The 26,731-nt window shown below is 43.1% G+C and overlaps 1 protein-coding gene across 5 annotated transcripts in view; it reads right to left on the bottom strand.

Moving 5' to 3' along the window:
• Positions 1–26,731, bottom strand: part of Liprin-gamma — a 354,000-nt gene that overhangs the window by 219,975 nt on the left and 107,294 nt on the right. For all 5 annotated transcript variants that reach the window (XM_065236150.1, XM_065236152.1, XM_065236151.1 and 2 more), the window contains exon 2: positions 14,449–15,687. The gene's annotated coding sequence lies outside the window, so the exon portion shown is untranslated. The remainder of the gene's footprint in view (positions 1–14,448; positions 15,688–26,731) is intronic.

The following is a 26,731-nucleotide window of genomic DNA, read 5'->3' as shown; positions in this document are numbered from 1 at the left end:
GGAATGGAGCTTGTTGATCCCCAGAAGCACCCCTCCATACGAATCTGCGCGGTCAAGGCAAATAATGTTGAAATCGTGGAAAACAAGATCGTTGTCTGCAGAGAGCCATGTTTCACAAAGGGCAAATGCATCATAAATTGAGTTGTTAACTAAAAATTTAAATGTGTCAAGTTTTGGCAAAAGACTTCTACAGTTCCACTGAAGAACAGAGATCTCGTTCGGAGCATTATCCATCAAAGGATATGATTGATGCAAGGAAGTACCACCTAGAAGCTAGTTGCTTCAAAAGATTAATAATGCTCCTCGTTGAGTTAGAGATATTCAACATACTGATGAAGCTATCTACAATACCAGCTGATTTTCTGGTCAAAAAACTCTGACATCTGGGGCTTTAGATGATCTCGGAAGTGACGGAAAGTCCTTGTCATAATTACAAGGTTTAAAACCCGGTGGAATGGGCTTCGGTGCGTTTCCGTTACCTCTTGATTTTTCCAAAGGGGAGAGGGCGGTCCATACGAGTGGCCTTACGAGACTTATCGGTGGTTTGTTTTTGGCCGGTTTCTCGTATTGCCTTTAAAGACAAATGGACTACCCTCACCGACCACTGAGTCAGAGTCTAGATCATCAACGGGCAAAATGGAGAAAGTGTTACCGCTTTTTGGAGTGGTCTGAGAAGATGAAGGGGTATTCTTCAAGGGTTTTTCTAGTGTTGGAGCGAGCTTGCAAAGACCGCTTAATGTTGTCTCCCTGCTGTTTATACCTCGGGAAGTTAGTCAAGGTATGTGGGCTCTCCTTGCAGTACACGCATTTTGGAGGAGAACCGCAAGGGCCCTCTTGATGCTGCTCGCTAGCGTGGTTTGTTCGAGCAGTAGTCCGATGTGTGACCAAGTTGTTTACATTACGAGCAGTTCATTACCCGAGATACAAACAGACCTACAGGCAGCCGAATCTTGCCGATAGCGACGTAGTGAGGTAACGCTGAACAATAAAAGGTCACACAAAACGAGTGTGACAAGGAATAAATTTTTTTGGAGCCTACGACGGATACCGACTGCATTTAAAGGCAGTCCAATATCTTCACCTTCGGCAGAGCATGGTTTTTAAAGATTCCGAAGGAATCGGGACCCAAGAAATCATCAATAGTCAAACTCGCTTTGGTGACCACTGCTTAAATTTTTACCTCACTGCTGGGTATGTAGACTCGGTATTCAAATGAAAAACTACAAGGGACAGCCCTATGGGGTTGAACGCAATGGTGACGTAAGACTACGTGGTCTTATATAATAAATCTTATTTTTTAACTGCAGTAGCAGCTTGTGTTTTGTGTAGGAATAGGAATTTGAGTGGGGTTCTCTCTGTATATACTCTTTAGTATAACGCGCTTGACATAGATGGCCCATAGCGACTCACGAAGAGCTACTGATTCCGATCAATAGCGGTGCGGCTTCTTCCTCTTATGGATGCTCTTGTGGGCTGCGGCTCGCTGCTTGCGGGCAGCCTTTTGTTGTGTACTGGAACACCACCACTCACCATGCGGTGATTGAATAATCACCGTTTGGTGAGACCGGATGAAATTCAAGTTTGAAATCTGTGTTAGGGAAATTGCTTTTCACAGGCAATCGGTGATAATTCTAATTATCATAGCAACAGTTGCACATTCGTGCAATTTTCAATAGTGAAATTTTGAATAATAATAAAATATTAACCTTAGCGGATGCGTAGAAATATTTCTGATCGATTGGTGATAAAATTATTGAAATTGGTCCAGGGGCAGCTGAGTTATTTACATTAAAAATCTTTCATAATTTAGTTATGAAATTTCATTTATTTTCATTTATTCATTTCATTTATTTCATTAATTTAGTTACATTTTCGGTTTTAACAAAGTGTTCGCACGCAACAATTTGGTTAGCCTGCTTCCGGTCATCAACGGTAACGCGCAGTTTTATTGGTGTCACCTTGAAAATATCGGTAACTGCCTCCTGGAGATCCTCGGAATGTTCAAAAGTTTTTGTTTGGGCGGAAAAAAAAACATCTCATGGGCCTTTAGGCGGGGGAGCGCAGAGATTTTCGGTGGTGATGATGCAGGTAGACGAAATGGAGAGGACTGTTGACGAGAACTTCCCTTAGGATATGCTCCAGCAGTTTTGCTGGAGGACGAGTCAACTGGAACGTCAAGAGTATCCATTTCAGGCTCATCGTCTGAGATGTTAAGCGACCATCCCCCGCCTTTATGGTCAAGTCCTTCATATCCCGCCTTTGCTCATACGCACACTTTTTTGCCTGTAGACTTGAAGACATACTTCAAATCTCCATGTACATCGTACGGGTTAGGCAAAGAAGTGTGCGTTTGACTTTGTACTGCCACATTAACGGCCCTTCGCTCATTTTCAACTTCTATTCAGTTTTCATACTGCCGTACTCTAACAGAACTATCTGCCTACCTTCTCCTAAGACCATTCTCTAGCTAATAAATTATCACACTAAAGCTTAATTTTAGATAGCATTTCCAACCAACTCTGATAATCGCAAACTTCACGTATGAAGTAACATGAAAACACTTTGAAAGTACCAAATGCTTTCCATGAAAGCATTCTGAATTGCACCAACTTCATTCTAATTTCAACGAGAAGTCAAACATGGTCCTTCGAGCCCAAATAACGACAAAGATAATCTATAATTAGCTAGAAATGAACGTCATCGGTAACGATCCAAGGGTCTACATTCAGCTAATATCATCAAAAATATCTGATTAATCTCAAGCGATCCACTCAATACTGGCTATCGAACCGCAAAGAAAACGTAGGTTCATCCTTCAGGGAATCATCCACCGTTCCGAGTAAAGCGGATTCAATTATTCAATTCTGAAAAGTGCTAGACCATCATTTCACGGAAACTCCATTCACAACACAATTCCCCACCTGGGTTGAGCATCATCCGATCAAACCATCACAGCGGGGATTCCTTCTGCTTGTCCTCCTAACCGCACCCCAGGAAAGGTACCTTTTCATCGGCCACAAAATCTCAACTCCTTTGTGGAAATGGGAAAGTTTCCCGGTACCTTTTCCATTTTGCGATAATGTAAATAAAAGAACCGAAAGAAAAGCTCCAAATTGGATGCTGTGAGTTTTGTTTGGATGTTTGAGCGCTTGCTTTCCTTGCGCGAGTTGGATGGATTCTTCGAACATCATGTCGAGTTTGCGCTTGCGGAAGAAAGTTTGGTCGAATGCGAAATTATCATTTTCCAAAACCAGGAGATCGTTTTTTTTCGCGAAATGGTTATGGCAGTAAAGCACACCAAGATGCCCTAAACCTGAACAGCTGAGCTTGAATGATGGTCGATGCGGGTGGATGACCGAGGGGGGGGGGGGATCAAGTGTACCTTGTTGCGTGCAAAGGAGATCGCTTGTCGGTCCTTTCCCCGAGTACCGCAAAATCATCATCATCGTAAAGAAGGAAAGAATCTATCCGTGTCACGTTTTGCTTCTTTACTGCCCGGTACTCGCAATTATTATCAGGCTCTCCCCGCTGAGCAGCACCACAGTGTCTCAGTCAGCGATGGTGGGCAACACACAACAGGATGCTCGCTTCACAAAGTTAAGATTGATGGTGATAGGTTTGTGTGCTCTCTGTGTGCAGGGAAAGTTTTGTGCTACCTGATTCCAGTAGGTCGAGAGAAGAGTACATGATTTACGGTGTTTGGTACAGCACGACTTTTTCGGCGAGTGGAAAGTATTTGCATAATTTGAAATATTTTATGCGCATAGACCACCACAGACAGGGAATTGCCCTACTTGGAGGATTTGTGATTTCGTACCATGAATGAGATTGGAATTGAAAATATAAACAAGTTGGTGTGAACTCTGAATGTGATGAAAAGTTGCGATGTAAACGGGGCGAGGTAATGGGATGAATTTTGGAAACGGCTTGTTTGACTCGAGGGCACCCACTTTTGTCAACTCGAGGTTGCTGAGTTTGGTGGAATTTGGGAAAGTTTCAAGTAATTAGTTGATTGTGCACAGTTTGAAAAAGTAGTGTAAATGTCTGTTTAATATGATGCACATAAATAGAGCAAGTTTATGTAAATCAATATTTTGCATCACAATCAAAATTAAGAATTTTTTGCTGTGTGGGAATTTGTGTGAACAGAATCATACGGTAGTAAATCGCAAACGAGTTTCCAACTGACGCAAAATTTGAACGAACACAAGATTTTCCCCACGTTGACACTGATGATGTCTGCAGTGCAGACTCTGCGCATTATAGACAACCCCGCACCCAGGGCCCTCTTTATGGTAGGTATCTAGTAAAAGTGGGGTGATCCGCAAGCTAAGGAGGGTACTTCTGTTAACAAGCCAAATAGAACAGCTGTTGTATAAGGCCTGTACTCGAAAAAAAATGCACCAGACAAAAGTGTTCGCCAAAAATTTATTTTAAGTCGGATTTTCTTGAAACTGTCAGGGAATGAACGAATAGGGTTTTCTATCTAATTTCCGTCGTACTAAGCACAACCCGCGCTTTACCTCTCTTTTCTGAACGAGTTTAAACAATAAATGCAATATTTCTGTCAAAGATGACTTCTAAATTTATTCACCTTTCCATACGTACAGTTGGATTTGATAAAGAGCCACAAATTGTTGAGATATTGTTTAAAATCTAATGCTGCTTCTTGATTCTAAATTCGTTCTACGAGTTTCAATTCCGTCCAAACGCATTGAAACGCCATTAGATTTTCTTCGTCCTACGGATGAACGTAGAAAAAGGGGATTCGCAAGGAGCGCTTCTTTTGTTTTGAGAACAACGAGCGTAAATATTCATACAATGCGCTCTAACAGGATTTATGTTGTAGCTAATGAACTAACGCATCGGACCACACCTATTATTGATTTGTGCACGGTGAAATCATTGATATTATTGATCTTTTCTGATCGATAGAACGGAAATGGGCGATTACGACGAAGTAGCGCTCTACCCTACATATGGATTATGTTTTGGCTTAATTACTTTATTCAATTTCCATTCCATAGCTGAAAGCCCGCACCTTTCCCTTAAGACCCCTCATTACATTTTATGCAATGGTGGAGCCGACCTTTTTGGTCACTTTCATCCATTCTTTCTTCAACTCCAGCTCGTTCTTAAACACCTTGGACGATTTTCGAACTTTGGCATTCATTATGGCCCAAAATCTTTCCACCGGACGAATCTCTGGTGAATTTGGGGGATTGGCGGTTTTTGGTACAAAAACAACGTTCTTGTCTCTGTACCAATCCAACGTCGATCGCGCGTAATATCATCATGCCAGGTCCGGCCAAAATAATATCTCGCCTCCGTGGGACCGCAGGAAGGGCAACAGGCGCTTCTGGAGGCACTCGGTTCGGTAAATTTCGCTGTTGATGGTACCCATTGTGATGTACGGTTTACTCAGTTTACCGCATTGGCATATGGCCTGCCAGCGCAATATGCTTTTTGGCGAATTTGTCCACTTTCTTCTTCCTTATGTCTTCCGGAACATCAAACCGTGATTTGGCATATTCTAAGCAAACGACTCGTTGGATTTTGCTGTAAAGTGCTTTGGTTCCTACTGGACTACAACCCTGGATTTTTTAGATTTTTACAAATTATATCTTTGAATAGAATTCACTCCGCAACCAAGCATTCTTTGATTTTCCTTGATAGGTACTGTTCGCGCACGAGGCGAACGTTTTGTGTGATTTTCTTGTATTTATTAAAAGCTACGTCATCGCGTGTGCAAAAGAAAACGTACGCGAACTTGCTACGTCGTGTCCGAGTGATGGAACGTGTTCGTTCCTGTTACCGTCGTGCGTGATGCCGATTCAGTACACACCTAAGAAGATCGACCAAAAGGAAAGGATGGCCGATCTAAAAACGCTTGTACACTTGCGTGGGCAGGCAAAAGCAAAAGTTACCCGCATCTTCAAAGCCGTGGATGAAGCATCTGGAGCCGCAGCCGTGCAAATGGATTTGGTCCAGCTGAAAGTATATGAACGAAATTTGGAGAGCCACTATCAAGAATACTGCGACTTTCATCGTCAAGTCGTAGCGCTGACACCCGCCGAGAAGCTCGTCAATACAACGGAGCGTGTGTTCTGGTCGAATCGCTTATACACTCGATGACCGCTCCTACCGCTGCAAATACCACCCGAACAACCCAGCGTGATGAAGTTCCCCGTATTATCGTGCAGCAGCAACCACTAAAGGCTCCCATTCCGACCTTCGATGGGAAAACCGAGAACTGGCCAAGGATTCAAGGCCATGTTTCTCGACGTGATGCGAACGTCAACCGACTCCAACGCCATCAAGCTTTACCATCTCGACAATGCGTTGATTGGTAATGCCGCAGGGGTTATCGATACCTGTACTCTGAACGAAAACAACTACACCCGTGCATGGAACCTGCTTGAAGAGCGTTTTGAGGACAAGCGCCTAATCGTAGATACTCACATCCTGGGTATGCTACACCTGAAGAAGATGACCAGAGAAAGTTCCAAGGACCTCCGTGAATTGATCGATGATGTGTCACGTCACATCGATGGACTAACCCTGATGGACGAAAAGATGACTGGAATGCCAGAACTTTGCTTCGTGAATCTTGTGGCGACAAACATTGGACAACAAAACTCGAATGGAGTGGGAAGCAACGGTACCTCACAAGGGAACACCAACCTACCAAGCAACGATGAATTTCCTGAAGAAGCACTGCTCCTGGAGCGGTGTGAAGATTCGTCGATGAAGCCTTCCGTGTCGAAGCCATCATTTCCTGCCAAGACCCCGACAAGCATGCTGAAGTCCTGCGGTGTCACCGAGAAAGCGGAACCGACCTGTGATGTGTGTGAACGGAGGCCACCCAGATGCGAAGGCTTCCGAGCGATTTCCGTTCTAGATCGTCAAGCGAAGGTCGTAAGAGAGCTAAAGCTTTGTTTTAACTGTTTGCGGAAAGGCCACAGAAGTAGTGCGTGTAGATCCTTGTCCAATTGTCTCTTATGTAAAGGTCGACACCCTTCTCCACTCTGATCAATCGATCGTTACTAACCTGAACACCGAATCCGATGAGTCGGATAGCGAATCCCTACCTAATACTAACCCAATACAGTCCACTAGTGCAATCTATTCCACTTGTTCTAAGAATTATCATCCACCTCTGAACAAGTCGTGTGATGTTTTCCCAGATAGTGGTTCCCAGGCACATCTTGTTTCTCGTCGTTTTGTCAAGTTCTTGAATCTTCCCCGACTCGAAACGAAAGTTGAGATTGTTGGAGCAAACGATCAAAGATCATCCATATCTGAAGTGGTGAAACTTCAAATCTGTTCTCGGTGCTTTGAATTCCACGAGTAGATGGAATGTCTCGTTACCGATCGAGTCACTGGACTCATTCCGTCAGTTCCCATCGACATCAAGGCATGGAATCTACCGACTAGAATTCCCCTTGCTGATCCTACGTTCCACATCCCTGGAGAAGTAGATTTGCTCATTGGCATTGAGCTATTCTTTAAACTGTTGATGCCAGGACAAGTCTAATTTACTGAAAACCTGCCAATCCTCCAGGAGATTCGTCTCGGATGGGTAGTCGCTGGAGCGATTAGACCAACTAATCCAGCTCGAGAGCAGCAACACTGTTACACAGTAGGTGTTCAGTCGTATGCAAATCCTTTTGAAAAACCTTGTTCCCCGAACGAAGTTGATTTCTTCACTTATCTAAGAAAAAATTCCGCTAACTCTTTTGATCTAGTTCCTCGTCCAACCAGAAAGTGTGGCAACACTCCTTTGACCTTTCATACCCTAAACAAACAACAATTCAAACCATGTCAAGCTACCGATCGCACCAGCCGATTTAAAAAAACTCCTCGATGTTGCTAAATCACTAACAAGGCAACAGAACAGTTCTAACCCAGTTGATATTCCTCTATCTCCATCTCTGTCATTTGATAAAACCTTATCATCTAAACCGGTTCGTCTACCTATTAATCCAGTACCATATGAAGATCTGAATTTAATCAAACCCAATCAACCCACAATCAATGTTCCCATGATGAAGCCATTTACCCTTGGATATTATCTTGCCACTAACTGTTCTGCCATTCGTGCAAAATCTCATAGTCCAGATGAAATTCTTCTAAATCCGGTACTGTCCAGATTTTCTATCAAACCTAGTTTTCCACCTGGCGGGAGAATGTTCGCGCACGAGGCGAACGTTTTGTGTGATTTTCTTGTATTTATTCTTATTAGTGCTGATAAGATTCATCCCCCTTTTCCGCCTCATATTATTTGGCCCATCCATTAACCCCGAGCCGACCGCGGGTAATCGGTCACCCCACTAGCTTTAACCCTTTTCCACTTCAACACACGCACTACCGAAAGTGAGCATGTTGACGCAAGCTTTGGCTCCTCCCACTAGAAGGATTTCATAGCTTAGCATAGCAGCCACGGTAGCAAAAGAGGAGAAAAAGAAGAAGAATTTAGCATATAAAAGTAGCCACCTTTCGCGCAAAGCTCACACACCATCAAAATCATTCGCTGCCAGACTGTTGAGCAGTTCAGTCGATTTGAATTCTCTCTAGTTTCGTTCGTTCGTTCGCAAGTCGAATTAGCTCCGCGTTGTATAGTGACGCTCTCGCTGACCCAGCCATGGGTAAGAAATCGCGCGGTAACGCGAGTGCCGGCTTACCGGGAAAACAGACTCTCCCAGGAGACGGCGCGACCACCGAGCCAGCTCAGAAGAAGCAGAAGAAAACCCCATTGCCCGTCCCGACAGGCGTTGCGGACCCGCAGCCGGGGCCTCCCGGAACTAAACGACCCAGACCTGAAGACATCAGCGCCACCGCATCGGCAGCAAAAAAGCTGCTGAGCAACAATCCGTTCTCCGCCCTGCAGAACGGAGCCCAGCCGCAGTCGGACCCTGAGACGGTGCCTAAAAAAGTTAAGTTGCCACCCTTCTATGTGAAGGGCTTCCCTCCCGGGCTATGGGAGCAGCTGGATTTCTACATTAAGCAGGGCCTTCGCTGCACCATTCAACGGTGCACGGAAGGCTACAAACTGATGGTCTCGGCCGAAAATCACTACAACGCAGTCCAGGCCCTCTTGGACAGGATGAAGCTGGAGTACTTCTCCCACGACGTCGAGGCCACCAAGCCGCTGAAAGTGGTGCTGCGCGGGCTCCACGACATGGACACCACCACCTTAATGGACGAGATTAAGGCGAACGGCCTCAAGCCGGTCGAAATCCACAAGATGACCCGCAGCAAGGCCATCAAGTATCGTGACCAGCTCTACTTGGTCCATCTGCAGAAGAACTCCACAACCGTGAAGGATCTCCATACGACACGCACACTGTTCCACATCGTAGTGAAGTGGGAGCGGTATAAGCCAACCCACCGTGGCGTCACTCAGTGCTCGAACTGCCTATTGTTCGGGCACGGCACCAGGAACTGCCGCATGGCCAGCCGCTGCATCAAATGCGGCAAAAACCACAAGATCGACGACTGCGACAGCATCGAGGAAGCCGCTCCCACATGCGCCAACTGCGGTGCTGCCCACAAGGCCACGAGTAAGGCCTGTCCGAAGCGGGCCGAATACGCCGAGATCCGGAAGAAGGCCTCGTCCAACAACCAGCCCGGTCGCAAGAAGGTCCCGGAAAACAACGCGCAGAACTTTCCTCCGTTATCACCGGTCCAACCACGGCCAATTCCAGTGTTGGCGCCGCTCCCGCTCAACCAACAGTTGGCTGCTGCCCAGTCGGCTGCCGCTGCAGTACCTAGTCAAGCCTCCGGCCCATCGACGGATCCCCCTGCTCCGGGATTGGCCGGTACAACCGGTGAAGCTACAGACGATTCTCCGCTGTCAACGGATGAGATCGTCGCACTGTTGGCCCAGGCCATCATCATCAAGCGCACCTGCGCAACAAGAACACAACAGCTCCAAGCTATCATCTCCTTCGTCGCTAACTATGGACCGTGAACCCATAAAGATCGCCAACTGGAACGCTCGCTCCGTAGGGGCGAAAAACATTGAGCTTGCAGACTTCCTCCGCAAGCACGACATCGACGTGGGCCTCCTCACCGAGACCCACCTCAAGACCGGTGACAGCTTCTGGCTGCCCGACCACAGCATTGTCCGGCTTGATCGCACCAGCTCCAGGGGGGGCGGTGTCGCGGTCATCATCAAGAAAGGCATCAAGTACTGCACCCTACCCCACTACCGCACTTCCATCATCGAGGCCGTCGGCGTAGAGGTGGAAACATCGACCGGAAACATCCGGTTCATCGCCGCCTACTGTCCCCGGCAATGTACCGTTAGCAATGGTACAGCACAGCAGTTCAAGAACGACCTTGCCATCATAACCCGCACCAATGCCCGCTTCGTAATCGGAGGGGACCTGAACGCCCGGCACGAGGCCTGGCGGAACTACCAGCAGAACCAGAACGGCCGCCTGCTATTCGACCATTCCCAGCATGGTCTCTATTCCGTCTGGTTTCCGGACGAACCAACCTTCACATCACCGACGGGCAACCCATCGACGCTGGACCTGTTCTTGGCACCAGATTAGCCAAGCCGGTTGCCGTCAACGACCTGAGTTCGGACCACCAACCGGTGCTGACCGAGCTGGGCTACAACGTGGCCCCTGCACCGTGCCAGCGGAAGGACTACCATCGAGTCAACTGGGTCCAGTTTCGACGCGTGGTCGACCGCCACATCGACGACAACCCACCGCTCGACACAGTGGAGGACATCGACCGGGCCCTGGAGGGTCTCCATCAAGCCATATCCGTGGCTGACGAAGAGTGCGTTCGACGAGTTCCTGTGAGGGGTAAGTTTCAAGCAATTGATTCCCACACCAAACTCTTGATTCGGCTCAGAAATGTTCGTAGACGCCAGTTTCAGCGGACTGGGGATCTGCAGCGTAAATACGAAATGGTCGATCTGAATCGGCAGATCGCTTCCAGAATGGTCTCAATCCGGAACGAGAGTTTCGGGCGGCTCGTTCAGAACCTGGACGACCGTTCCAGACCATTCTGGAAGGTTGCCAAGGTGCTGAAGTCTCACCCCAAGCCCATTCCACCACTTAGAGTCAATGACGAACGGCTTATCACCAACGAAGAGAAGGCCAATGCGATTGGGGAGCACATTGCCCAGTCGCATTTGCTTGGCTCTAAAATCCCAAGTCCACTCGAGAACCAGGTTGCGCAGTGCGTCCTGACGTTAGATGCCTCCCCTTGTGCCGTCCCTCCAGAAGAACGGATTACAGAGGAACAAATTTGCTCAGCGCTGAAACACAGTACGAACATGAAGGCTCCCGGGTTTGACGGAATATTCAACCTAGAGTTGAAAAATCTCAGCGCGAGGGTGCACTCGCTGCTGGCTGCCATCCTCAACAGATGCTTGGAGCTGCACTACTTTCCAAGCATCTGGAAGGTGGCAAAAATCATCCCGATCCGCAAACCTGGGAAAGACCCTTCACTACCGTCAAGCTACAGACCGATTAGCCTGCTCTCAGCGCTGAGCAAGCTGTTCGAAAAATTGATCCTCAGCCGACTAAACAAGTTTGTGGAGGAACATGACATTCTTCTTCCGGAACAGTTCGGGTTCCGTAAGGGGCATTCCACCAATCATCAGCTAGTGCGGGTGATGAATAACATCCGGAGTAACAAAGCTGTATCCAAGTCCACAGCCATGGCCTTGTTAGACGTCGAAAAGGCGTTTGACAATGTCTGGCACGACGGACTTATATACAAGCTTTGTAACTCCAACTTTCCACCATACCTTGTGAAAATCACCCGTAACTATCTCCAGCAAAGGTCGTTCAGGGTGTCGTTGAATAGTTCCCTTTCGGGACAATTTCCGATCCCAGCAGGTGTTCCGCAAGGGAGTCTGCTGGGACCACTGCTTTACAGCATCTACACGTCGGACATCCCTCCTCTAGGAGACGGTTGCGTGTTCTTTCTGTTTGCAGATGACACCGCGATAGCCGTCAAGGGTAGGATGCCTCGTGAAATTACGAACAAGCTCCAACGATGCCTTGACACCTTTACTGATTATGCCACCACGTGGAAAATCAAAATCAACGCCTCGAAAACCCAAGCGATCATGTTCCTTCACAGACAATCATTAAAACTTAAACCGTCTCCCTCCTGTACCGTAATAATGGATGGTACAAGGGTCGAGTGGTCCACTGATGTTACTTATCTCGGGATGTTGTTCGATGAGAAGCTCCTGTTCCGCTCGCACATAGAGAAAACCCTAGTTAAGTGCTCCGCCTTGGTTAGGTGTTTGTATCCGCTCATTTGCCGCAGATCCCGCCTCTCAAGGCAAAACAAACTGGCTGTTTACAAACAGATCATAGCCCCCGCGATCTTCTATGCCGCCCCGGTGTGGGAATCGTGCGCTCAGACCCACAGGAACAAAATCCAGGTTGCACAGAATAGAGTGTTGAGGATGATCCTAGATCGTCCATTCGACACAAGAATAGCAGACCTCCATCAAGAGGCAGAAATTCCCAAAGTAGATTCCAAAATTGATGATATGACAACTAAATTTATTCAAAAATGCAATCTTTCTGAACATGCTTTAATAAGCAATTTGTACATAGTAGGTTAAGTGTATATAGTAGAGTAGGTTAGTTTTAAGCTGTAAATAGTAGTATTAAGTAGTTTCTCTCGCAAAGCTCACATACGTGTACCAACCATTGTATTGAACGGATCATTTAATACAAAGTTTAAACTAAACAAAGGACGCATTCTCCTTTTCCGTGACAAACCGAAAACAATCAGCCTTTCTCAAGGCTCACAATGGGATAATTCCTGCAAGTCGACCATTTCGTGACCCCCATCCATACTTTCGGTATTCCCCTTGAAGAGGGAATTGGCCGTACATCTGGGATCCTCCGAGCCGAGGATTTCCCACACCATTTTCAGTGTCCGTGAGTGGACAGGTACCTTCGGCAGAGCACTTGGCACAGCTTTTGGCACAACTAATAACTCGGCACGAATTAAGGTGTGCAGAGTTGAACACCCCTTGCATACTCAGGAACTCAGCGATGAGTAAATTTGCCTCATGTTTAACCAGGTTTTTCCAGGAAAAAATTCCCGAATATGAGAAAAGTAAAGATTGAATTCACTCAGTCTATTGATACTACTCCTAGATTGAATAAAATTTTCGTCAATTTTCTCATTTTCCGGCAGACTTTTGAGGTTTTCCACAGGAAACCATGAGGCAAATTTACTCATCGCTGAGTTCCTGCACTTTTTGACGATTATGAGTGAGCTAAACTCAAATTTGGCTCGTTCTCATTCACCGTACATCAACTGGTCAGCAGGCAACATTGGTGTACTTGGTGCGAAGAATAGAGCAAAGCAGTAGCCTGTCATACTGCAAGATGCAGTGTTACCCTGAAAGCAGTCAAATAATCATATCAGAAAGTTTTAGGCTTCAAAATCAATCAATAACTAATTTGCTTGACGTTTATGCAAAACGTGGTATTCAAAAAAGTTGTAGTAGATACAAATTCAAAGAAGTGCATTCAGCAAGCTAGCCCGTAAATCAATTTAATTTGACGAAAGGTTAGGACTTGGAGAACAAAAAGATCACAACCAATCGCAACCAAATGAGCTCAAATTTTGGGAGAATTGATAGGACTTAGAATCGATTGAGATTGGTGGAGCAAATCGATATTTTGAATCACCATATTAACCACATTCCTTAACTCTAGATAATATATAAAAATAATAGTAGCGCTTAACGTGGCGGTTTTACCCCTGATTCCCCTATTTTGTTCAAATTGTCATACATTTCTTCATCAATGACAGACCTTTCACTTCCCACCTAAAAGCATGCCAATCGAATCGACAGGTAGAAGTTCAAAACAAACCCTAAAATAAAAAGTTCACCATTCCTCCTCGAAAAAAAGGACCTGTGACAGGCACACAGTGTGCTTCTTTTCTTTTCATTAGCTTGACATTTATCAGAGAGTTGGAAAAACGTCCGAACAGAGAAGGGAACAGCTCGACGCAGCAGCATCCCAACATCGGTGCACAAATACATATGGGCTCTAGACCACAGAGATAAATCGTGACAAGAAACAAAGTTTGCCCTTAGGGGGAATTGGAGCAAGAGCGGAAGAAGAGGAAAAAGCGGAGCGCAAATGGAGCACTCACTTCTTCTTGAGTGACTTTTAGTGTCAGTTTAAATAAATACCAACCGCGCGCGACTGGTGGCTGACATGAACAAGAAGCTTTTTGTGCAGTCCGGTCCCTTAAGTAGGTTACATCCGTTTTTGATGATGTTCAGACTTTTGAATGATGACTGGAACAGATCGACAATGTGAGTGCCCCTGTTTTTCTACGCCACTGCAAACCGGGAACAACTTATTCCATTCAAACTACAAGGAAAAACTAATCGATAAGAAACCCTATATTTCTTGTTCCAGTTGAACTTACCCTTGCCCGAAGAAAACGAAGAAGAAGACGGAGAACTCGAAGGAAATAAAATCCAGTAAAAGCTTTCTTGCTTCGACCAGCTGACGGAATCTAATCCTTTTTGTGCTGCCGGAGACCGTTTTTTGCCGGCGCTCTTCTTTGCAAGTTATTTGATCCGGTAAATCTTCTTGTCACGACAATCTTCTACTCCATATCTCTGTATGCTAAGGAACTTTTATATTTTGCTCTACAATTTCACGCTCTTCGCCCGCCTTAAGGCGTCTCACTTAGCACTTTATGTTTCCTCTCACTCTTATTAAATGATAATTTCTTACACAAGAAACACTTGATGGCTTTTTTTTCTTCTGCAACAACTCGTTGCCAGCAGCAATCTACCACTTTAGCAGAAACACCAACCTTGTGTGTGTATGTCCACTTTTAGCCGATTATAAACTCTTCACTATTTTCAGCCACTTGCCTTTTTGCTTCTTAGAGCCCCACTGGAAAATTATATTTTATGTTTTCCGGGCACTATTTCAAGCTCCTTTCTGACGAAACCAGGGCCGAGGGTTGAGGAATTATGTAGTTGAAAAAAGATCCCCCAGCTCAGTGCGTTGTTGCATTCCTAAGAAATCACGTACACACACACCTGGGTCCCCTCGGATTCACTGTGCCGTCACTTGCACGTGCTTTTCCTTCTTGCACACTTTTTCGCTATCTTCCACTGTTGGGTTTTCCTTCAACGGCCACTGAACATACAGCCATACACACCCACACGCATATATTCCGAAAGCAATGGAGTGCTCTTTTGCAACTGCACTTTTACACTATCAAACACACTTACACTACTGAACCCACTCGTCGTTTCCACCACTTGTACGAGGGGATCGATTTCCTCCCTCTTCCGGGATTCACAACCCTTGTAACACACACGGGCTTTCCAGCACTGCTGTGGGATTCACCTTTCGGGTCGGTACCGTATTTCACTCAATTATTTCCGCTGCTGCACTACTGTCTTATTGCCGGGGTCGCAGCAACACTTGTGGCGTACGTGTCTCTTGGCCGCCAGTGATAGGGGAAATCGAGCGGTGGTTTCGGATTTTCCACCATGCACATTGGGGGTGGTTTTGGTTGTACGGAAACTGTAGCTCCTACCTATATAGTGAGTGCGCCCTTGGCAGCAACAGGAGGATCATGCTCTATCCCGAAAGCTGATACAGCTATAGGCGATGGCGATGTGGTCGATGCAATAAAACGTTGCTGGAAGTAGAAGAACATAAAAGATGACGTTGTAGAAAAGTTGCACTTCTTAAAGATTGGTGGCAGTGTTGGAGGGTTTCCCGGTTCAATGGGTTGTAGTTTGAATTACAATGTTGCTTTTAATATATTTGTAACGAACTGGGATGAGAGCTAGGGTAATGTTAACTTCACACACATAGAAATAACTCATTTTACACATGACGGAATCCTTCTTTGACATTTAGGATGAGACGCAAGCGTACATGTCATGTCAAATTATGTGCTTTGAGACTGAAATGTTCTTTGCTCGACGAAAAGTACGTTTGATAGAGCTGAATTTCGCCTGTAAGCACCTAAATTTACATGAATTTTGTAAGTGTGCTATCTTGAAGTACAGAGTACCAATGCTACCGACGCCAGGGAGGCAGCTCCCACGCCTGGAACCCTACCTATCGACCCATCAACTCATGGACCGGGTACCACCGGCTTTACTTCCCTTCCGAAGGAAGGCGTGATCAAAGATTTTATGCTGCAGAAAATCCCTACTGCGCCGACTGGGGTTAAACGCAGGCCCTTTGGAGTGAGAGGCAATCGCCCTTACCACTACAACACCGGCGCCGCAATTATTTCGACTTCTACGTGAATTTTTATTTTTTCGGCTTCTTCATGATTTGGAATTAAAGCTGCTTCATACAAATAGCTGCTTCCCTGGAAATTTATTGCGGTAATCGAAATCGAAGCTGCCGAAGACTTTATTAATTGTTAGCAAGTCCTTAGCAACGCTATTGATTTCAAGTAGCAAGTTCAAGACCAACAATTGAAATGGCCTTAACTCCATTTTGTAAACAAACCTTGTAAGGCCATTTTCTCACGAACCGAAGTCCGCAAAGGCAAACCAACATAATGAACAGGTAGGGAAAATTCTCCTCTACCCGATTGTGGAGTAGGTTTGCGAATGAAGGTTTCGCCATTTCAATTGTTGGTCTTGAGTTGATAAAAATTTTCATTCCAATTGTAACACTCCACAAGATCAGTTCAATATAACAATGGTTCCCGCAAGGGGCAAGTCACTCGACACACTTAAGAGGTGGTGTTAACGCAGTGACCTAATTTGTCAACGTATAATTTTAGGTCCCTGGGCGGTAAAGGTTAACTTTTTAACGTCGGTACACTGACTTGAATATAACTCACTAGGCTACGGCAACGGTTCACTGGCACTGGATTCTGGTTCGATGTTAAGAAATAACACGTTGATTGATGGTTTGAAAGATATATTTCACGTTGGAAAATAGTTTGTAAATTGATTTTATGTTGCACTCCTGGTCCGTTTTTATATCATTTCCCTCCTGATGGGTTCATATGGAAGCCTTTGTTGCTTTTTAAGCTATTGTACAAATTAAGTTGTTTTTCAACCTTCATTTGCTCCCTAATTTATGCACAATTATAATCCATTTACATGTGCTCTTCTTCAACTTCCAATTTAATGCACACATCTAAACTTGTCTTCTTTCCTTTTCTACTAACTTGCATGCAAGATTTGAGTGTTTGGCCGAGTGTGAACTCATTGTTAACTCATGTAACTCAGTCGATATTCATCTTAATTTACTACTACTACACTACTACTACTATTGTGGAGCATATATTGTTGCTGTCAACTCAGCAGAATCAAAACAAACCTAATTTTCTGCTGCTGCAGTCGCTTGGTAGTAAGACTAATTAACTATTGATTTTGTAGCATTAATTAATTATTTTAATTCGTTTCAGGTTGAATGACTATTGGTTGGCTGAAACAGGTGGCATTTTTTTTGCAGTGTGTCCCAAGTGTGCCGTAGCTGTGCCGGAAGTGCCGGTTATTGAGCCGACTTTATTGTTTAGTGAATAGTGAATATTTGGGTATTTCTGACAGTTCGAATGTTTTGAAACGGATTCAAATCAGCTGGAGACTGAAATTGCTTCGAAACTTTGCTTCAATGTCGACTGCTTGCTAGTGGAATCGATAAGGACTGCGGAGGAAAATAGTAGCATGAAGAATAACAACGTGAAAAACTGGGCAAGGGAGATCACTGCCAGGGAGCCGGGGAAAGTAGGACGTGAGATCGTGAAATGATTGGACACTACCACATTGTTGCTTCGAGTTCGAGTAAATGCGTAGAGAACGATGCAAAGCGATTGTGTGGGAAGTTCGAACGGCTCCCACAATCATAAATTTCGTTTGTGCTAAAATCCATAGCCAAAGATGCCCCCGGGAAAAGTGATCGACTGATCGGATTGTCCCTCTACCAAATCGAATTAATCGTTTGCTCCGGAAGTATCTTTGTGGAATGCCTTGCTCCAGCATTGTGATCTGCGATCATCATCGTGTAGATATCTGCTATCTCTGCTTCGACAAACATATAACGCGCTGGCCAACACCAATGGTATCAGCCACAATCAGAGTAATCCTTTTCTATCCGGAACATTATGCTTCACGACTCAGGTTTTGACTAACCACTCCCATCCCAAGTAACAAATCTAGAGCTGCTTGGCTATATTGAAAATTTATAAAGGTTTTATTGCAGCTGCAACCATTACCCACAGCTTTATGACGGTCATATACAATGCAAGTCATGGAGCATTCTTATAGCTATCTACAAAACCCCTATAAAGCTTATAAAAAAAACCAACTGATGTTTATGCTATTTTAACTTATGAAAGGTTTTATGATTGCCTTGAAGAATAAAAAAAAAAACAATTTGAATTGCCCTTATAAAACCCAAAAATCTATCCTTATATTGCTATATAAGTAAGCGCAATCAAACTAGTTGGCCATGACACAGTTATTTTAAAACAATTATAAGCCTTCAGTTGCAACTTGTCAGAAGTGTAAATAGGTGGTTTATTTTTACAACATAGAAAAGAATCAAAAGTTTCCGGTACTTCCAAGCGGAGCGCAAAGAAAATCAACAAAATTGTTAGCATGAGAATGAAAACATTTCGTGTATACGTATACGTGACGTAGTGTGCGTAAGAAAAACGTCAGCAATCTCTATAATTGTTCCGTTCTCGCTCGCATATACATGGGGTGACACTGTCGAATCGTGGTCGAAATACATGGAATGGTAACAGTCCTAGGACAAAAAGGTTGAAATCACGGATAACTTTTCATAAAGGTTAATCTACCATTCAAAACTTTTCCAAATGTTTGTAAAATTCATCGGTTGCACCCGTAGAATAGGAATATACATTTGACCTCAAATAAAAAAAAATGAATTGCTCTTGTATAAAGAAAATAGTGCTCGAAATAAAAGCATGCATCATGCTTTTCTGTTCGGCTTTCATCCAATGTAAGCATTAGACATTTTAAAAAATTGCGCTTGATGTTGCGCTGTCATCATATTGTCCTTATGAAAATGCCATTAGCCTTGGAAAAAAAATCCAAGAAATTTCAATAAAAAAATGGCTAAATTAGAGATCTGAAATGATTTCCAGTGCGTTGGTATGAACTGATATATTGAGATCTATTTTCTGTAAAATAGAGATGATTCCATCAAATTCATTTGCTTTCTGAAACAATCTTTTTTGTTAACTTGAATTATTTTGGAGCGTATTTATTTAACACTTATATTATCCCAATATACACGATAAAATTTCAAGCGTATATGTTTTGGAAAAAAGTCATATATTTTCTGTAAGATTTTCACTAATGTCACCATGAAACAAAATTGATTGCATGGTGATCTTGACACCAACACTCAAACCTATTTTTACAGCTAAAGATTTCCATATGAAAAAAAAAAAATGTTTCAGCAGAACAGTACAACAACAAACTAATTTATGGTGGTTGCTTAGAAGCAATAAATATTAAATTGGATTTATAACTGATTTTCACCAAAGCGTAATAAAAATGCTTGAATATAATATTACTCTTAAAGAGGCTATGAGAACCTTTTGTAGAGTATGGGGCTTTCTCACAAAAGGCTTTAAGACAGCTTTATTGTGATTCTCAAACATGCTTTATATACTTTATGGAAGACGATCTTATAGCGGTTATCAAAAGGTTGGGCTGGAGCTATTAATTTTTATGACGGTTTTAAAAAAATGATCTCAAAACCACTAATAATAAACCACAATGCAATAAAACAATACATGCTACTTGGGATACCTCCTTCCCCCAACCCACTCGGTTTTTCCAGCTCTGTTTAGTTTTCTTTTCAGTAAATATATAATCATATTGTTTTTTACGATTAAAAAACGAAGAATACTGTTTATATATTGGCTTTAATGCGAAAATATTTCTGAACGAATCCAATTCAGTTGTTTGAGACACGTTTTTGATTCTAAAAGTCAACCAGAATGTAAATAATGATAATAATATAGCAGTGTTGCTAGTTTTTTTAAATGTCATATACATTTCTGACCATGGGTGCCGGTTAGTGTGCCCAGGTGTGCCCATATTGTGCCGAATCTGTTTTCGGCTCACTATGCCGGGTGACCAACCCATTGGGTTCCCGTTTCCAAACCACTGCTGTTTATTTACTCTAAAGAGGTTATAGGCAACTCACGGAAGGAAACTATCCACGGAATAATTCCGTTTTCCCGGACTGGATTTGAAAATTGGAAGTTCCGCGTGGAGAAGTACTTGACGTCTGTCGAGTTATTGGATGCGATGACCAAGAACGCACCAACGGCTGCAGCTGTGAACTGGAAAAGTTCCAGACCTTTTGGACTTGATCCGTGACAAGAATTCTGCCAAGGAAATCTGGACTGTGCTGGAGAACGTCTACGCGAAGAAGTCAGTATCGTCGCAAACTATTGTTTGGGAGCAGCTGGCAAGCCTCAAGATGATGGATGGAACGTTGATCAAGGAACATCTCAAGATCGTTGATGAGCTCATTTGGCAACTCAAGTCTGCTGGTGTGAAGCTTGAGGAAGGAGACATGGTCTAGCAGTTTTTTGTGACCCTACCTGAATCCTATGATTCCCTGGTAACTGCGTTGGAGAATCTGGGTGAAGACCAGTTGACTCTAGATGTGGTTCGTGAACGTTTGATGGCCGATGGACTAAAGAGAACCGATGGGATGTCACAAGAATATGGCCATATGGCAATGGATTGTCGGGTCAAGTTGCAAGCAGAAGCCATCGTCATGGCTGAGAACAAAGCTGTTGCATTCATGGTTGGTAAGAATTAGTCTGTGGATAGTCATCACTTGGTGAATGACACGAAAATTTTCGAGTCACTGGAAGAGGTCAAACAACCTCTGGTAATCGGTGTTTCCAAGAAAGATCAATCAATGACTGCTTGGCATCAAGGAACGATTGGCGGAGTCAATCTTCAAGGCGCACAGTGGCCTAAAAAAACGTGATCGTTTGGGATTTGAGTAGGAAAACTTAATTTTTAGTATATGGTGTCTTTGGGAAAGATTCTTGATATTTAATTTCTTACTTTTGTCGCTATGCGTTTTTTGATTAATCTTCCTAGAAGTCAAGCATGGGAAAATTCATTCACTCGCGCGAGCACCACAGAATCAAAATAGCCATCCTCGCCTACAAACAGATTGCCGAACAAGTGTAAATTCTTCCTACCAAGTGACTCTGCAGCTCGACTCAGAACTGACAGCAGTAGAAGGAAATAAGGATAAACTGAAAGGCAGCCGAACAATTTTCTTTAGCGAGGGAGAACTAGATTGAATGCGTAAAATCCGAATGCTAACGATTTAAATAGCCGAGTCAGATAGTTTTTGGCTCACTGATTTAAATCAGTTGAATTGGCCACAGCAGTTTTAAGTTATTTGCGTGACGCTTATGTTTATGTGTTACAGTATAACAGTTTTCTCGATATTAATAGTGATTTAAATGTGTCAATGTATGTTTAAAGCTATAAAATAAAAAGTGATTCTTTCTGCAAAATTCTCATTCAGCTCACTCATCGTAAAAGGCTCAGCATGGAAAAAATAATAAGAGAGGAATCATCCACACTACTACACTCAGAATCATTCATGTTGCGCTCAGCTGTCTGTTTTGCTCAATTCTGCGTTCATCGAAGAAAATAGAAGCAATGCGAATGCGAACGAAATCAGTGCGGCTCGCACAAGCTGCTGTTCGTTTCTGATGTTGTATGCGTGTGAGTGAGTTGAGAATGCAAAATTGAACGATTTTTCCCATGCTTGCTAGAAGTGAGATAGAAAATCATTTTTTTTTTCAAAATGGCAATATAATCACGGGGACAACAATCAAGAATCCCGTCGTTACTCACATCAATGTGATGTATATAGGGGTTAGGATAACTGCAACAAACTACTCTTTCTAGCAACCAGCACTACAGTGTGTGAGTGTGAAAGAGTAAGCTGTTTTGATTTGTCATATCTTCTTCAGTTTTACTGCTGTCAGTTTGTCCAAAAGTGTCATATTACCCAGAAATGTCAAAATCATGTGAAATACAGTGCATGTATTTCTATATGGGGTAGACAGGGATAGAGTCCCCCTGAATATAATGCTTTTGTGTCTTCAGCATAGTTGTTTTTTTTTCCTTTGGTTTGTTTTTTCCGTCGATCTTGTTTTCCGTGCTGAGCACCAATGCTACCGACGTACCAGGAAGGCAGCTCCCACACTTGGACCCTACCTATCGACCCATCAACTCATGAACCGGGGACCAACGGCTTTACTTCCCATCCGAAGGAAGTTGTGATCAGAGATGTTATGCCTCAGAACATCCCGGCGGCGCCGACTGGGATTGAACCCAGGCCTGCTGGGGTGAGAGGTAATCACGCGGCATAGTTGTAGAACTTATCATTAAAAGAAAGTTTGCTGAAGACACTAACTTTCTATCAATTTTTGATATTATTGCGTCTTCCAGTTAAGCTGATCTTGGGCGTGCGTTGATTCAATGATGATAATGAAAGTCGAATTATCGATCGCATGGCGGTGCCCGAATCCGACGTTGATTTTCGACGAAGCTGCTGTCCGACCCGATTCAATAGAAGGATGCTACTATCGTGCGGTAGGACATTTTCATTTGATGATAGAACGACGGATGGACGCACGGGTTCGGCTGCTAAACGGAAAAATTCAGTAGGACGACGCAGGAGTCCGGCAGTTGGACTCTGGGGTGCGGCAAGTACACGCATCTATCCCCCGAAAAACGCGTTACCCACGGAGTTGCACCCACCGCTTTTTCTCGGCGGGGTTTCAACCAGTCGATCTGATTTTTTGCATGTGAGTAGGGTCAATGGAGAACTAGTCACTCGCAGAAAATTAGAGCGCTTGGTTGAAAACCCACCGCGAAAAAGCAGTGGGTGCAACTCAGTGGGTAACGCGTTCTTCGGGGGAAAGCTGTAGTTCGGTCCAATATGAGGACGTAAGAGTCCAGTAGGTGAACCGTTTGGTCCGAACAATCAACGCTATGGTCCGACAGGAACACTAGGGTCCGGCAGGAACGCTGAGGTCCGGCAGGAACGCTGAGGTCCGACGGGGACGCCGAGTTCCAACAAAATACAGCTGTCCGACAGAGACACAGAGGTCTGACGGGATCGAAGTGAACGAACAAGAATGTTGGGCATCCGGCAGGGACATTTGATAGTCCGACGGGGATATTGCTTTCTTCCGGTGATATTGGAATCTGATAAAGACCCTACTTGTCTGTTCGATGGTAACGATGTGCATCCGTCAGGGACGGTTAATATTCCGGCAGGGATTCCGGAAGTGGGGTCCGACAGGGATGATAGGCAATCCGACAGGCACCAACACGTAAGTAAGTACGTTACGTTCCAAAAATAATCCAATACGGCATGATGGCGATATTAAAGCTGATTCAATAGATAACCATCCACTGGCGTGCACAGGGTAAGGCAATCGCCCCTCCTTTTAAACATAAGATTTTAATTTCCACATTAACAAAATTATGATATAAAATAACTTGATTTCTAGATAACTTAAAAGAACTTCATTTCATAATATAAGGGCACTGAAAACCATTTATTGCGACAATGCCTATGAGATGGTGCCTGAAAATTGCACCACAGAGGTACATTAACTGAAAATTTCTGGTGGAAAGTTTGCAACACTGTGGTCAATGTAGAAGCAAGGTTTATTCATTTTTCTGGTGCATAATTTGCAAAGTTCTGATGAATGCAAGCTTCATTGAAAATTTAAGGTGGAAAATTTAAATATAGTGCACGAAGAGGCAAAGCTTGAAAATTTCACCCCAAAACTGCATGGTGAAACAAACTTCACTGACAATTTTTGGTGCACCGTTCTGTTGTATGGAGGAGCATGCTTTATTGAAAATGTCTGGTGCAAAATTTACATCGCTTTGATAAATAAAATGAACGGAAAATTTCTGGTGGAAAACTTTTACTGGTCTGGTAAATGAAGGCACAAGCTTTATTTAAAATTAAGCTATATTGCAAATTTCTGGTGGAAAATCTGCACCGTTTTGGTGAAAGGATGGGCAAGCATTTCGAAAAAAAAAATTGGTCTTAAATTTGTATCCTTCTGCTGAATAGAGAAAAAAACTTTAATAATAATTTCTGGTGTAAAATTTGCACCATTCAGATGATTGGAAGGAAGTTGCTTTACTGAACATTTATGATGAAAAATCTGAAAATAATGGCAAGCTTTATTTGGTGGAAAACCTGCAACATTTTGATGATAGGAGAAGCAAGCTATATTGAAAATGTCTGGTGGAAAATGGAAAAAGGAAATCTGCACTAATCAGAAGATTGGAGAAGCAATTTTTATTGAACATTAACGGTGGAAAATTTGCATCGTTCTGGTCAATTGAAATTTTCAGGTGTAAAATTTACTGGGGGCAAGTTTGTATTCCTGGTGTAAGATTTGCAATAATCTGCTGCATGGAGGGGCAAGCTGAAGTGAGAATTCCTGATGTAAAAATTGCACAGGTCTGGTGAATGGAGGGGCAAGTTTTATTGAACATTTCTGGTAGAAAAACTACAACGTTTTGGTGAATGGGCGGGCGACTTAAACATGACTTCCGAGATGAACCTCAAGGGTATTGAATTCTGAGGACAGTTCCAAAAGAAAAGATTTCAGGGGATGATTCCATGAAAATTCTCCGAATAATTTCTAGTGAATTCTGCAGATAGTTCCAAGATAATTGCAAAAAAAGAATACCGAGAAAATCAAATTTTGAATAAAACTTCAAAGGGATGCTGAGGAAAATTTCAAGCTCATTTTGGGAAGAATTTCCTGAGAATGCAGAGGAAATTCTTCTGAAACTTTAGGGGAATTTCAGTTCCAAGGTGTTCTGAGAAAAAAAAGTTCCAAAATATTCCGAGAAGAACCTCAAGGATATTGAAACCGTAGGACAGTTCCAAAATACATCTGGGGAGAATTCAAAGAAAATTCTGCGGAGACTTTCTAGTGCATCCTGCAGATAGTTCCAACATAATTTAGAAAAGAATACCGAGAAAATCAAATTTTGAGTGAAATTCCAAAGGGATTTTAAGCAAAATTTCAAGCGAATTCCGAGGATGATTTTTAGCTCAGTCCGGGAAAAATTTCTGAAACTCTAAAGGAATTTCAGTTCCAAGGTGTTCTGAGAAAAAAAAATATGAAGAGTTCTAAATTCTAAATTCCAGTTGACTTCTGAGAAGAATTTCAATAAAGCTCTTAGGAGAGTTCTAAAAAAATCCGAGAATTACCTCAAGGATATTGAATTCTGAGGACAGTTCCAAAGCATTTCTGGGGAGTATTCCAAGAAAATTATGCGAATAATTTTTAGTGAATCCTACAGATAGTTGGAAGATAATTCCAAAAAGAATACCGAAACAATTAAGTTTTGAGTGAATTCCAAAGGGATTTTGAGGAAAATTTCAAGGGAGTACCGATAATTTCTAGCTCATTTCGCGAATAATTTCTGGATAATACTGAGGATATTCTAAAAATAATTCTAGAGGACTTTTCAAAAGAACTCATAGAGTTCTAAAAATTTCGAAAAGAACCTCTAGGAATTCTGAGGATGGACTTTTTTGCAACTGTACAAAGTTTAAAGACAGCGTTTGGATTCCCTAATTGAAAAGTGGGTATTAGTTTACCTTTGTACCTTGGTCGATTGTTGTCGTACTAAAAATAAATCTAAGAATCTTCTCTGAAAATTACAAGTAATTTGTTACCGCAATAAATTCGGGTTTGTTCTTTATATCATCATTAAAACATGTTGAATGTTTGGCATCATTTTCTGTCTCCCAGACTGGCGGTACTCAATCCTTCGCACAAGTCGTAATTCCGTTAACAATCCTGTACCCGCTTGTCAAAATAGTTTTGTGCGCATTTGTTTGAATCGTTACATATTTTTTAAACCTTTTTAATGATCTTGGCATTTAGGTCAAAATTTGAAAAAAAAAAATAGAACTAATTTCCATTGGCTGTCTGAAAGCAGTTTGCATTGAAGAAGATGAACCACCACCGGAGCAAAAAATAAATAAAATTTGCTAAATTGAACTGTAGAAAAACAGTGGTGGGTGGACAGATCTTAATGGATCCACCACGCATTCTGGAGTACTCCCCCATGCCCAGATTAAATGCACCAAAGAAAAAAAAAATGCCCTTCCTTAACAAGATTCCTGTGCACGCTAGTGTAACCATCGATGGTGATTTTCACTCGACGTCTTCAACTCCATTTCCAATGGAAATTTCATATCCTGGTCATGGTACCATATGTAATGTCCAGGATGTGGCCCTACGTAGTGTTTTGTGGAGATCATCAAATTTAGATATTGCCGAATAAACACATTTTACACTTTGAATTGGTATTATTTTATTGCCTTCAACAAGGCTTCCTGCCTTGGTCGGAGGTGAAACGTAAACTTGATAACAGATATACAATTGCCTCTCTTAAATACTCTAGGCCAATCAAATGACTTACAAATAAATCCTATCACTAGAAAATAACAAAACAAAACACAATTTTATGAACCTTTTACAAATATGAAGCGTGGACAGTAAGTTAAATCGTATTTTTCGAATATGACCCCTGAAAAGCAGATTTTTAAGAATTTTTTTTTTGCGTTTATTATACTAATTTGATAGGTTTTACAAAGTTGTACAGAAAGCAAAAATACACATTTTT

Source organism: Ochlerotatus camptorhynchus, unplaced genomic scaffold (assembly GCF_037179485.1).
Source record: "Ochlerotatus camptorhynchus isolate MF236.1 unplaced genomic scaffold, CSIRO-AGI_Acam_v1.1 ptg000530l, whole genome shotgun sequence".
Lineage (NCBI taxonomy): Eukaryota > Metazoa > Arthropoda > Insecta > Diptera > Culicidae > Ochlerotatus > Ochlerotatus camptorhynchus.
Note: the sequence above shows the minus strand (reverse complement) of the source record. Positions and strands in the feature narration are given on the sequence as shown.